The sequence below is a fragment of the Camelus bactrianus genome, chromosome 24 (genome assembly GCF_048773025.1).
Source record: "Camelus bactrianus isolate YW-2024 breed Bactrian camel chromosome 24, ASM4877302v1, whole genome shotgun sequence".
NCBI lineage: Eukaryota > Metazoa > Chordata > Mammalia > Artiodactyla > Camelidae > Camelus > Camelus bactrianus.
Genome location: NC_133562.1, coordinates 23,940,770 through 23,955,326, shown reverse-complemented (window position 1 = coordinate 23,955,326; position 14,557 = coordinate 23,940,770).

Genomic DNA, 14,557 nt, shown 5'->3' with positions numbered 1-14,557 from the left:
TACTGCACAGCACTGGCAAACTGTTCCCATAAATAATTTGGCAGAAGTAAAACGTAACTTTTATGGAAACGGTGTTCCCCTCATGGCCCAGCGTGCCATTCAGAGCTGGGCGAGCGGAGGCAGAGGCAGTCCCTCCACGGGGACCCAGGGACCTCCTGGCCTCGCCGCCCATCACGCCGACCCCTTGTTCACGCCCCAGTGATCCGGAGGGCCTGACCTGCACGAACCTCCATTAGGCATGCACCCCTTTTCAGGCCCACCAATCAGCCTCTCCGTGGTGATCGCCAGAGGACAGAGGCATCAGGGTGTCCGCTGGACAGAAGCCCCCCGAGACGGCTACCCCGAGGCACAGCGGCCACTCGGGCCACTGCCAAGTGGGCTGGGCTCCCCTCCCCTCGTAGATGTAAGAACGCAATTTTGGGAGCCCATCCGGCGCCCGTCTTCCTCCGCTGGGGCCCTGGGTGGCAGAAACGTGTCTTTCCGGGAAGGCCACTGGGCCGTGGGGTGGCTCGTTCTGGTGTGTAAGTTGGAGGGGCCCCTTCCCTCCTGGGCTGGGGAGGTCGGGGGCACAGCCGGCCCCTCTGGGGTCTTCCGGTGCGAGGCTCAGATCTTCCTCGGGGAGCTGATCATGATCTTGGACACGAAGTTGACGATGGTGCTGGCGGGCTGCTAAGGGTCATGCTCCGCGAACAGGTGGCACACGTTGTCCGTGGTGCTGCCCTGCTTCCAGGCCATGAAACCGAAGACCCTGCAAAAGGAACGCGGGTCAGCGAGCAGCGGGCCTCGTCCCATCGGGTGCCAGCCTCTGCTCCCCCTCCCGGCCACTGCATCATCCCAGGCGCCAGCCCGCCAGCCACCTGCCCCGCCTCCCTCCACCTCCCAGACCCTGTGGGGGTGGGGCTGAGCCCAGGTGTCACAGGGGAGGAGCCCGAGGGACAGGGTTTGGACTTGCACTGCAGCGGCTACCCCAGGCCTGGCCAGAGCCCTCCAGACGCTGCACGGCTCCTGAGCGCCTCACCTGAGTCTTGGAGGGGAGGACCTGGCTCTTCCTAAGGGGCCACCTGGTCTCTCCTCACAGACCTCGTGAGTGACAACATCCCAGCTCTGGTCCTGAGATGGTGTGGATGCCGGTGGGCTCTGCCCGATGCCCACACTCCTCCCACACCCGGGCCAGCGGATGGGGGGTGAAAACACAGCAGGGCCCCCTTCTCAGGCCGCGTGCTCCTGAGTTACAGGCTACACACAGGAGAGGACACTGAGAGAACGGCACGGTCGAACTATTTTCCTTAGAATTGAAGCCTTTATCTGAACAGGGTTTCTCAAGCCCTGACTTAACACAGTAACTACCATTATCTGAATCCAAATCCTTGGCAAAAGTCCTTCTCCTCCTTCTCAGGGAAATGGGGAATCTTTTTGTATAAGCCGAGTGGCTTCCATGCCAAGGGAGGGACTGGCCGATGGTGCCAAGTGGCCCCCTTGGGGCGGCCCCGTCCACGCAGTGGGGAGTGCCGTCCACCCTGTTGGCCAGAGCTGGGGGGTCACGCCCCACCTGCCCGGCACTTTATCAGATGCCCAGACAAATGAGGAGTGTGAAATCGGAATCCTGGAAGGGGACCCCCGAGGTTGGACGCCGTGGCAGTCATGTTTGGGGGAATGATGCAGACGGCTCTGGAGGGTCCAAGGCCCCACGGCCAGGCTGGAAATGCTGTGCCAACCGCCCCATGCTCTCTGTACTGTATCTTATGGGCTGGACGTACATACTGCTCAAAGAGCAAGCAGAAAAGGTAACCCTTTGTGGACACTTTCTGTCTACGAACACTTTCATTTCTGTTTAAAGCCAGACCCCAACCCGTTGGCGTTATGGGGTCATTTCCTCTTTGGGCATCTGGGAAAGAATTCAGCTTCAGAGGCAACCATCCACTAAGAGGCTGTGGAGACCGCTGGCGACATACCTTGAGGAGGGGCCATCTGTGATCCACCTGGCAAGTCAGAGAGCAAGGGAGAGTGAGGTTCAGGCCCCTGGCCCGGCGGGTGCGGCACGGGGCTGGCACACACACACTCCTTACTTCCTGTCCTGGGGGTCCAGCACGCAGAAGATCACGCTGCTCACGGGGTAGTGCCTTTGGAAGAAGAGCCTGTGGGGGACAGGCGGGCGAGCCCGTCACTGGGTGTCCCGGGGACAGTGAGGCACTGGGGCCCCCACGAGGAGATTCGGGGCAGAAGCGTATTCTGCGTTTTCACCCACTGGAAGTGAGCAGACCTGAAGCTGGCGCTCTAGGAAAGTGGGCAGGGCCTGGGTGAGGGGCTCTTTGCAGAGCGTGTGGGGGACAGGTCACAGGGAGTGACGCCCGACTGCCTGCCCTCACCCCTGGGGAACACCCCGGTCTCCAATCTGGATGCTGGCCTGTGAAACAGCATGTGAAGAGCCAGCCGCAGCCCCAGGACAGGGGCCAAACTGTCGAGGGCTGTGCTCAGGAAATCCCAGGGACGTGCTGCTAACAGGGGCCCCGCACAGCTGCGGGGGAGCCCCCAGGGGACCCCTCTCTCTGTCCTCAGTCCTGGCTCCCCGTTTCCCCAGGGGACCCCTCTGTCCATGGTCCCAGGTCCCCATTTCCCTGACAGCCTGCCCTGCTCTTATGGGCCTGGGGTCATGAGGCTCCATGACACAGTCCAGCATGGTGGTGTCCCCAGAGGCTGGCGGCTGTGCTCTCATAGGAGAAGGCAAGAGAGGAGGGGCCAGCGTCAGGGAGGGCACAGGCGGAGCCCAGGCATCTGGGGACCCCGAGGCTGGCTGTCACCGGGGACCCAGGCCCTCTGCCCATATCAGCCAGTGAGTTCAGTCCCGTCTCTAGCCACAGGAAGGACTCTGAGTGCAGTGGACGCAGCCTGCCCCCGCAGATTTATCAGGACACAGGGAAGCCAGAGACACAGGAAGAGCACGCAGCTGGGAGCAACAGAGATGCTCTGAAGAAAGAAGCCGTGCTCCTTGCCGGCCCCCCCCAACCCACCACTGCCCCATGAAGCTCCTGCCACCACCTTTAGGGCTGATGGCATGGCCCCCTGGTCAGCAAGGCCATCTGCATAACAAAGAGCAACTTCCTCTGAAATGCCTCTGACCCTGGTCCGAGGCCCCGCCCAGGGGAGGAACGCGTCTGCCACCATTCTGTCCGCGCCCCCACACTCGGGCCAGGCTCCCCGGTGTCCCTCCCTGGTGTCCCCGGAAGCCCTGCTCAGAGGGAAGCCCCGGGGGCGGAGGTGGTGCCTGCCGTCTGGGCGTTCAGACGGTACTGACGCGCTCTCACGTCTAGGAAATGAATGCTTTCTGTTAGCATCAAGCATCCTTGTGTTACTATGTTATTACATAATCACTGATGTTACGTGGACGTAAAGATCACAGGCTCGCCTGGACGGGATGACCTCCAGCCAGGAGCAGTGACACTGAAGGGCAGGGGAGTGGCTCCTATCACAGTCTGAGTCTTTCTCAGAAACGACTTGAAAGATGTTTGCATTTGCAAAAATGACACCTTCCACGCCCGCCCCTGCCGCCCTGCACACGCACTTCCTCTGGTTGTCCGTCAGCATGATGCCCTGGGCCGACACCTTGAAGTGCAGGACCGTGCACAAGGGGGGCGGCTCCTGGACCAGGGTGATGCTCAGGGCCTTCTGAATGGCCTGGTGTCCGGTGAGGGACTCCACCTCCACGGAGTTCAGGTACCACACGTTGCAGGCTGGAAGACACGGAGGGGAGGCATGTGAACCGCACATCCCCGCGGCCCGGGTGAGGTGCGGCCGAGGCCAACGCCCTTTGCTCCTAATTCCACCGGCGTGGACAGTGGCGACCCAGAGACACACCTGCCCCAAGGCCAGTGTGAGAGTCACCCTGTCTGGGGCCAAGGAGACCCGGACGACTGTCCACCTGCTGCGTAATTTGCCCTGGCACCTGGGTGGGGATGACCCCCGGCAACAAGGCGCAGGCGGCGAGCTCATGGCCTCTGCCGTGGGGACGCAGCTTCCAAGCTGCCACGGGCTGTCACCCAGGACTGGCCCTTTCAACTGGGCCCTGCAGAGAGGATGGCCATTCCTCTTGGGCCAGGAGAAGCCTTTTTACACAAAAGCAGAGCGGCAGGGGCACGGCGGTTCATGTGACCATGTTTTGGTCCCCGAGGGACTTTTCGGCACCTGCTCATCTGGCCTTTGTGGCTACTGACTTGGGGAGAGATTATCACGATAATGTTGACGTCTGCAGGCCAAGGGTCCTGCGGGGGCGGCAGGCCTGGATCGGAACTGGGACTGACACAGACCCCTGCTGCCTTTCGGGGTCTCGGTTCTAGCGTGTTCGCTATTTTGGGCAAACTCCTGTCACCTTTGTTCTGGCCACGGAGAGCGTATCCTTTAAGGATGGTCTACAGAGAGTCCAGCACTAAAAGTCTCCTTTGAAAACAGAGAGGTTTTACTTGAGCAGCGTTGCTGAGAAAACCGGCACAGAAGAATGATGCACATTGGGCAGAGGAAGCAACAAGAAAATGCCTGTTTCCTGCATATTCCTTTGTTTCCGGAGTCATAGCTACGAAGAACTCCACAGGCAGAGAAAGGTGGAGAACGGGGGCAGCCTAGTCCAGCCTCCCACAGACACAGGGATTCCCTCACCAGCACTTCTGAGAGTCAATGTCCACCTTGTGGGAAAGGCCTCCAACCGGGGATCTCAGGTCATGGGGCCCCTAGTCCTCTCCAGCCGTGTCCGTCCCTCAGAGCCGCAGACCCGCAACAGCCCTGTGGTCTCTGGCTCATCCACAACCCTCTCAAGCTGGGGTCACTAGCTGGGCACCCAATGCTGCAGGAGTGACCTGGCCTGAGAAGAGTGAGCTACTGCACAAGGCTGCAGGTGACCACACACAACATGGTACAAGGTGACCACACACAAGTCAGTCCCTTTCCTGGACACCAGCAGAAGACAGTGGAATGTGGAATTATAAACACCTATCATGCACAAAAACATGACAACAAATATACTTATGTACGTGTATGACTGAAACGTGATGCCGTGCACTGGAAATTGACACACTGCAACTGAGCATACTTCAATTAAAAAAAAAGTCCACAATGCCGTGTATATTAGCACCTCGCTCAAAATGAAATAGGTAGGTGTAAATCTGCTAAAATAGGTACAAGACCTATATGAGGAAAATGGCTAAAGTCCCACTAATGGAATCAAAGAACTAAATAAATGGAGAGATGTCCCATGTTCATGGACAGGGAGACTCAACAGAGTCAAAGTGTCGTTTCTCCCCAAGCTGATCTGTGGAGTCACTGAAATTCCAATACTCTGTGGGCGTCAACAGACTGGTTCTGAAGTATCTACGGAGAGACAGGAGACCCAGGGCAGCCAGCACGGGACTGAAGGGGAAGACCTTGGTTGGAGGACTGACACTACCCGCCTTCAGGATTTACTCAAAAGCTACAGCAATCAAGACAGTGTGGTGTTCGTGAAATAACAGACAGACAGATCAATGGAGCAGGACGGTCAGCCCGGAAACAGACCTACATAAGCACTGCCAACCAATCTCTGACAGAGGAGCAAAGACAGTCTCTTCAGCAAATGTGGCTCAAACAACCGGACATCCACGTCCAAAACCATGAATCTGGACCCAGACCTTCCACCCTTCACAGAAATTAACTCAAAATAGAACGTAGACCTAAGTGTAAAACCCAAAACTATAACTCTTATAAGACAACAAAGGAGAAAATTTCGATGACTTTGGTTTGGTGATGATTTTTAGATACAGTACAAAAGCCACGATCCATGGAGGGAAGTACTGAAAAATGGATTTCATTCCCACAAAACGTTTTTTGCCCCAAGAGAGACACTGTCAAGAGAACGGGAAGACCAGCCACCGCCTGGGAGAAAGTATTTGCAAAAGACAAATCGCACAGAGAACTGTATTCAGCACATACGAAGAGCCCTCGGAACTCAACAATAGGAAAACAACAACCTTATTTAAAAATGGACAAACAGCCTTCGGAGCCATCTCAGCGAAGAAGACACACACACAGATGGCAAATGAGCACCTGAGAAGACACTTCATGTCAAATGTTGCCAGGGAAATGCGAAATTAAAACAACGAGATGCCATCAAAACAACAAGAGGGACCACGACCCAGCACACAGACGCCACCACACGCTGGGGAGGACGTGGGGCCACAGGACACTCAGCACTGCCGGTGGGGATGCAAACGGTGTGGCCACTTTGGAAGACGGTTTGGTGCCTCCTTACAGAATGAACACACTCCTACCCTACGATCCAGCATTTGGGCTCCCCAGTCTTTACCCAAAGGAGATGAAAATTATGTCCACGTCGTAACCTGAATGTGGCTGTTTACAGCAGCTTTATTTGCAACTGCCAAAACGTGGACACAACCAAGATGTCCTTCAGCGGGCGAATGGACAAATACACTGTGGTCCGTCCCGACGATGGGATATCATTTGGTGATAAAAAGAACCACGCCACAGAGCCGTGAAGGGACATGGAGGGGTCCTGAATGCATATGACCCAGGGAAGAAAGCCAGTCTAAAGAGCTACGTGCTGTATGATTCCAACTATGCGGCACTCTGGAAAGGGCAAAACCACGGGGCCATCAAGGACCAGGGGTGGCCAGGGTGAGGGAGGGGGGCGAGTGGGTGGAGCGCGGAGGCACTGCTCTGTGGGACAGCAATGCTGGACACGTGTCCTTACACAGCCGAGAGGGAGCCCTCGTGTAAACTGTGGGCGCTGGTGATGATGACGGGCCCCTGCAGGCTCAGGGACTGGGATGAAGGCTGTGCACGTGTGGGGGCAGGGCCACATGGGAAATCCCTGTACCTTCCTGCCAGGTTTGCTGTGAACCTAAACCTGTGCTGAAAAATAAAGCCTGTTACTAAGAACACAGTGCTCCGGGGAGTCGCCGCCTGGGGTCAGCCTGGGCTGGGGGCAGCGTGAGTCCCTCTGTGGACTCACTGGTCACGTGCACATCTGCACGCCTGCAGCTGGAGGGGCAGGTCATCACGCCCTGCCTCACCACACCCCCCCGAACAAAACCCAGGACTCGACCTTGATTCCACGGAATTTGGTCCTGATCAGCCTGCGGAGTCCTGGACCTGCCGCCCCGACCCCTGGGCCCCCCAGCCCCAGTGCAGCTTCCCAACGGAAACCTCCCGGGATGCACGGGGAGGAAAGGAGCCCGGCAGTGCCCAGGACCGGGAGGTTTGGGGGACGCAGCAGGGACCCACCTGCCCCCTGCTTCAGCAGCTCCGTCGCGGAGTTGGCCATGGTCTGGGGAGAGCTTTCTGTTATATCCTCCAACGGATCTGCCGGGAGGAGCAAGAAAACACAGACATGGGTCCGGCTCGCCGGCAAGAACCCTCGTGACAGCGGGGAAGCCCGTGACTGAGCTCGCGGAGAGAGGGGTCTCCCCAGGCGAAAACAGCCCAGCCTGGAGAAACCGTCACCACGTCCGGGGCAGGTGCAGCCCAGTGAAACACCCTCCTCGTCTCTGGGTGAATGGAGACGAACAACTGCATCTTAGAAAGCAAGTCAGCTTTGCCTGTATTTTAAACGAATCGTCTTTCTGGACCATGATGCAATTTGTGACCTCGAGGCTGTCCGGGGAAGTGGACGCCACTTTGTGTTAAATCTGTGTTGTGGGTGTTTTCAGACAGACACCAAGGGAAAGAGCCGAGCCCTTCCCACACCTCTGGCCAACAATATCAACAGCTGGTGATCGTGCAGAATTATAAAACTCACACGTAAATGGCCCTGAAGGTCCCTGAGTCCAGGCATGTTGTAATTTTGAGCCACGGGTCTCTGCTCCACTGAAACTGTTCCCAAAGCCCACGATGTGAAGATACGACCGAGGGCTGTGTGTGCAGAGGGACCACCTCTTACGTGACTGGGGTGGGCTACTCAGGGCGGACCCCCAGCGTGGGAGCAGAAGGAACTTCCGGTCTGATAGTTCTCACTGCATCTGTGCGGGCGGGCGAGCCCACCCAGCCAACCAGAGCGGCCCTGGGGCAGCCGGCAGCGTACCTCTGTCTGGAATGAGCAGTTTGCAGGGCAGAGCCAGGGGCGTGATGGAATGCTGGCACACCAAGTCCGTCAGGCTCCCTGCGGATGGGCGAAGACAAAAGAGGCATTAGCACACTGCACCTTCTGAAAGGGGGCCCTTCTATCTTCAGCAGCGCGCACGCTCTGTTACTGGGGGGCTCTGGGCAAAGCCTCAATAACTGAGGAGCGTGGCAGGTGGGGAAGGGTCGGGGGAAGGGGACTGCGGCTGGTTCTTGGCAGAGACACCCCCCGCCCATCTGTAAAGGACTGGCCACACCGCCTGCGGGATCCGAGGCAGCTCCCACTATGAACGGGCTTGTGGGTTCAGGACGCCGACCACGGGCTCTCGGCCACTCACCGAAATACGGCTCGTTGGGGCATCCTTTCAACTGCACTCCCTTCGGGGTGCACTCGATCAAGAAATGCCGGACCAGTTCGTTGGCCAAGTCTCCAGCTGGGGCAAGAGATTCAAAAGGAAGAGAAGTTTTACAGACCGAGCGCCTGGGAAGGTGGGGACATGGGAAGGAGAGCTCGGCCCCGCGGGAGGCAGCTGAGCTGGGGGGGGTCATGGCCTGGATGGGCGGCCAGAACGCCTCCAGTGACCATGCCTGGAGCTGGGGAGTCCCCGGGGGACCGTTTGCAACATCCTGCAGAACCGTCCCCAGGGACCCGGACAAGCAGCTAAGAGCCAGTGATGTGGACTCCAGCTCCTTCCCCTCCTGAGCGGGAGGCCAGGGAGACCCAGACCCTGCATGATGCCCCAGAACTCATTGCGGGAAAGAGCTGGGTGGTGCCAGTCTCCTGGGTAACTGAGCCCCGAGCCAGCTGCAGGAGCCCCCGGAGGGCGGGCCCCCGCACACCTGCGTTCACCCGGCCCACGAGCCCAGAGAGAAAGCACAGCATGAAACGCCAGGGAACGGCAGGTGGTCCAGGGAGGGAAAGCACAGATGAGCAGAAGGGACAGGAGCCGCCGCCCTGCGCTGACCAGCACGGCGCTCCTGGTCCTCCGTGGGGACGAGCCTGCATGACCACTCATGCTTCTGACGCAGGACCAGCTGGCTCCCGTGACGCATGTTACACACAGAGACGGCATCAGCCATCTGAGTGCCGGCACTGCGCGGGACAGGTAGCCGGCAGGAAGGGTTCCAGGGCACGAAGTGACTGCGGGAACCCAGCCGTGCGGCCATGGCTGCCCACTCCCCGGGAAACCAGTGGGGCATGGGGACCCGTGGGCCTCTTTCCGGGTTTGGCCAGCTCTCCTCTCAGATCTGTCCCTGGGCTCTGAAATCCAAATGCCACATCCAGGGGCCGGGCGAAGCCGGTGAGCCCCGATGTCTGCCCCTGCAAGAGCCCCTATTTGTGGCCTCTGCCTCAAGGCTGAGGCAGGTCAGCCTGAGAGATGGGCGGGTTGCACACCTGGAGGGGACAGTTACACACCACCGTCTGTGTTCCCTGAAAGGCGATGCACGCAGGAGGGGTAAAGGTGGCCTCGCTTTAAAAGCCTCAGCGGAGACAGAGGAGCTGGGCAGCTGCGGGGCTCTGACTCCTGCCTCCAGACTCCTGCTGTAACTGTCAGCCACGGGTTTCCCTGCAGCCCAGCGCCTGCATCCCCCAGTCAAGCCGACGCAGCTCCTGAGCTCCAGAAGCCCTGGTTTCCACTCAGGAGTGAGTGTGTGGTGGTCCCTCCTTCCTTCCTTCCTTCCCGTCCCAGGCTCCCCTCTCCTGGCTGGTGTGCACACAGCATCTCCCTCCCTCACTTCCAACCACGGCCCCGGGCTCACCCCTTCCCAGCCCCTCCCCGCTGCTGTGCACACATCCACCACCTGCGTCCTGATAACCCCTGGGCCACCGAGTCTCACATTCCGCAGGGTGTAACTCACTCCAGGCGCTTTTCCACCAGGAAGCTTTAAGCAAAGAGTTCACCCAAGGACTGGGTGCTGGGCATGAGTCTGAGGGAAGCGGGCAGCGGCACCTTTTTTAAACACCGGGGCTTCAGAACCTGCTTATTCTGATGCCCGCTGCCCCCAGGCGAGCCCAGGTGCCCCCCGGAAGAGCCATGTGACGTGCTGACATCCACAATCTCTGTTTAGGGGGAAAGAGAGGTAAAAAAAAACTCCCATAAAAAAAAAAAAACTCCCATTCTTTAGCGTTTGCAGCATAACGATAAGAAAAAAAAAGGCAAAGAGGAGGGTGACAGAAAAAGAAAAATGAGAGTAAGTGTTAGGGGTCAGAGAAGGGAGGACGTAAACTGATTTGCTGGAAGCCAAGCCTGTCCCCGAGGGAGAAGGCGAGGAAGGACCTCGTGACCCTGTATGCGAGCTGGTGGCATCAGCTTTAGTTCAGGAATTTTTAAAAATGGTGTCTTCCCCAGCTCTGGTCTGGAGGGAAGCCAAGAGTCAGAGCGAAGGGCAACCTGGTGATTGGAGCTCGGTTTCTAGGCACTGCTCCCGGCAGAGAACCAGGGTTCTTGGGAAGAGGCCAGGCCGAGCACAGCGTGTCTGCTGTTCCCGGGAGCTGGTGGCTTGCAGGCTCCCGGGGGGCCACCAACAGGACACGGGGCCAGCTGGACAGGCCTCGCGGGGCGGAGCCGGGGGACCTGGGGCCCCGAAGGAACAGTGGTGCTGGGTTACGATGCCCGGGGAGGGAAGGGCATGGCGGGCTCCCCACAGTCCCGCGGCCTGGGTCCACTGCACACCCACCAGGTGCAGGACAACGCTCGCCTTGTGCGCAGGCACCACGCACTTCCCTGGGCCTGACGATGTCAAGCCACGGAGCGCCCGTTACAGAGCAAGAGGCCCGAGTGAACCACGTGGTACCCGCTGGCCCTCGGCACCGGCCGAAGCCCTGGCCCGGAGGGCGGAAGGCTCCGTCCTCTCCCCCGAGGGGTGACCTGGTGACACCAGGCCCGCACTGGCTCGCGTTCAATCCACCAGAACGCTCGGCTGGGAGGAGGAACGAAGGCCAGGCATGTGGTGAGCCGCCTCTGGTGTAAGAGGGGAGGACACGTGTGCTTGTGTGCACTGGACAGAGAGCCAGGGAGAAGACAGGGGAACTTATTAGACGTTTACGCTCGGAAGTCAGAGGGACTGAGGCAGACAGGCTGAGAGTGGGCACCGTGTCCGGCATCTGACCCATGGGCTGGGTCACCTGCTCAGAGCAATCAGAAAAATAAAGCTGACAATTAACCTCCGTTCTTGAGCTGGGCAGCACTTCCTAAAACAGAGCCGAGACAGGAAATGCTGAGAAGACCCGTGAGGGCTGTTCCTGTCCCCAGGGCCGCATGGGCGGGAAGGTTAAGCAGCAGGTGGGGCTGAGCAGAGCCGTCCGGGACCCACCTTTCTTGTTCAGCTGCAGGACGGAGGGCGGGGGCATGGCCACCTTCATGGCCAGCCCGTAGGCGCCCCGGAAGGAGTGGCTGTCCCTGACGATGAAGGCCCTGGGCTCCTTGTCCTTCAGCATGGCGATGGCTGCAGGAGGGAAAGAGGTGTGAGTGTGTGCGCAGCGGGGACCATGGCCTGCCTCTCCGACGGCCACACCCGGTGATGGCCGGGGTCTGCAGGGTCACCAGACAGAGGTGCGGCTTTCATGTACACACACATAGTACACATATGACCCCCGTCAACCCCACAGCACCTGCAAAGCCCCCGTGACACCCCCACCAGGAAACAGGCACACACGCCCAGACCGCATGTCCCCACAAGCAGTGGCGCCCAGCACCAAGGGAGGCCACCTGGGCCGTCTCCCGGCCTGGCATTTCTTGCGATATTAGAAAGGACACTGTCAACTTTCAACAGAAGGAAAGAAGTTTCTGATCGCACTTTCCAAGTCTGCGCATGTGACCCCAAAGTCACTGCATGTTTACTACAAATTTCCCTCTCTGCCCCAGGGAACGGTAAAGATGTGGCCACGGGTGGCCCTCCATCCGGTGGTTGGGGAAGATGTGGCTGCTCTGGTCAGCGGTTCCCACCTAGGTGGGGCTGTGAGCCCCTTTTCGGTGTGGCGGTCACCTGTTGGTCAGGGCCAAGGGCTGAGCCTGGCCCCGCGCTCTCCACCCGCCCCAGGTGAGCGCTGACTGTCACTTAACAAGAACATCCCTCCCTGCCTTGCCTCTGGGTTGAAGCCTGGCTCTCGCAGGCCTTCCACTGATGACACAGGAAGAAAGAGCGATGGGTCAGGGCGGTGGTAACCTCAGGCAACCCTGATGGTGCCCAGAGAGGAGCAGAGCCCAGAGCTTCCTTCACAGACCTGCACCTTTTATAGAAAGACAACTAGCAATCTGAAGCGTAATGCAGTGCAGAACGGCAGCTGTAACACCGCCTTTCTGTGGAGCCTGCAGCCCTGTCTGCAGCGGGTCAGGGCCCGGGACACAAACCCGGGAGAGCAGGAAGCCTGTCTCATCTTGGGAAACGCCCTGTCCCAGCCCCGTACGCACCGACTCCAGCCCCAACCTCCTGGCCTGGCGAGACACGGGGTTCCTTCTGCACTTCTCCGTGGGGCTGCCCCCAGCCCCGCGGGCGGGACGGGGCCCCCAGGTGGGGGCTTGCACACAGCATGTGGGGAGGGGCGGAGGGACCGGGCCTGGGGTGACCCTGACACGGCGGAGGGACCGGCAGCCTCTCCCACCTGCACTGGGGACCGGACGGAGCAGGGTCTGGGTCACAGGCTGTTTTCCAGATCTGGGGCTGAACGTGTATGACTGTTATTCTTTAAGTAAGGGAATCTCACTCACAGAAGTCGTATTTTTTCCCACTGTGACAACCTCACTAGCTCTGCCTTTCTAAGTCGTGACTCCACCCCACGGGGGTGGAGACAAGCAGCCCAGACTCGTGGGGGGCAGAGATGGCCAGCTGGGGCTGCTCCGGGCGGCTCCCGGCTCCCAGCCCCTTCCCCAGAGGCCAGGCCGCCTGGGACACGGGGGCCACATGTGGAGGGCAGCCTGAGGTCTGGGCTGGACTCACTGTTTCCTGAAGCAGACAGGAGCTCACACCCACCAGGGCACCGCCAGGCTGCAGAAGACACGCCCTCACCACCTGTCTCCCTGCAGCTGCTGCGTTTAAGGATGGGGAGCAGAGGCTGAGAGCCCTGACCTCCCGCCAGTTCTATGTCCACCTTTAAAAAATGCCAAGGCCCTAAGTGCCACAGTCATGTGACCAGCTGTGCCTGAAAACAGCCCCGGGGCCTTTCCCCTCCTCCACCTCCCTGAAATTTCACTGCAGCTTTTCCAGGAAAAGGCACATTCCAGAGGTTACAACAGAACCTCTGGTGGCTTTCTTCCCTCGGGAGAAGTGGCACCCCCGACAGAACAAGTAGGGGTCCATACAAAACACCCAGGAAACAGAGGAAGCTCCGCTCCTGGGGTTCAGCTGGAAAAAATCAATGCCCAGGCCGCATATCAGCTATTTTGAGGTGGGGGGACGGCCCAGAAGAAATGTTCTTAAATTTGTGGCTCAGAATGACGACCACAGTAACTCCACCACCCTCTGTGTGCCCAGCAGGGCTAGCAAGGAGGTGCCCTCTGCCCAGGACTGTTCCCCAGGCCCCCCCAGGCAGGAACCGCCAGGCAAATGCCAGCCACACCTGCCTCTTCTGAGTGCCAGTCCAAAATGGGGCAGGCCAGCCCTCCGCCCTGGGATGACGGGCTGAGCTCACGCAGACCCATAGGAGGGTCTGCTGAGAACGTTCCAGAACAGGGCCCTTGACAAGCACTCCGCAGAGTCTGTGGGCAGGATGAGGGCCACGGTCACGGGGACTCTTGCCAACGGAGCAGGGAGGGGATTGGACCGGGCATCTGGCCACAGCGCAGCCCGGCCATGAGCTCAGTCTGGCACAAAGGCCAATTCAGGGCCTCGGCAGCCCCCCAGGCCACGGGCTCCCCATATGAAACCACAATGGGTCGGTCCATTGAGCTCCCGGGAAGAAAGGGACATGCTTAGCATTTTTATGATCTCCTTAATTGAGTAGAAGAATTTTGAATAAAAAGCTGGACAGAGCTGTTCTCTCGCCTGTTTAACCCCTCAGATCCAGGCACTTTGGGGACGTAACCCCGAGAGCTGGTGACTTCCTCCCCAGGCTGAGGGCCGGCTCCGAGCAGCAGTGGAAGCCAGGCCACCCTCTTCTGAGCCCAGAGCCCCCGGGAAGCCCCTGAGGAGTTTCATACTTCCGGGCACCTGCCAGCCCCCCAGCCAGGGCCAGAGCATGCTCTCGGAGGGAGTCCGCTGCCCAGGGTCCGCCCAGGGGGCCCACAGCTCCACAGGCTGCCAGCCCCCACTTCCACTCGGGTTCTGGGGAAACAGCGCCCGACAACCCTAACTTGCTCTCAGTTCCTCCCACTGTCCTGAGACTGCACGCAGGGGTGAGGGCTGCGCGGGAGAAGCTGGCCGCAGGCCCCATCGCCTGTCGGGTGCTTGGTCTTCCACATGGACAAAGGCAGGGGTGTGAGGACTAGAATTAGAGACGCCACCCACCCCGGCCCTTGGCCCC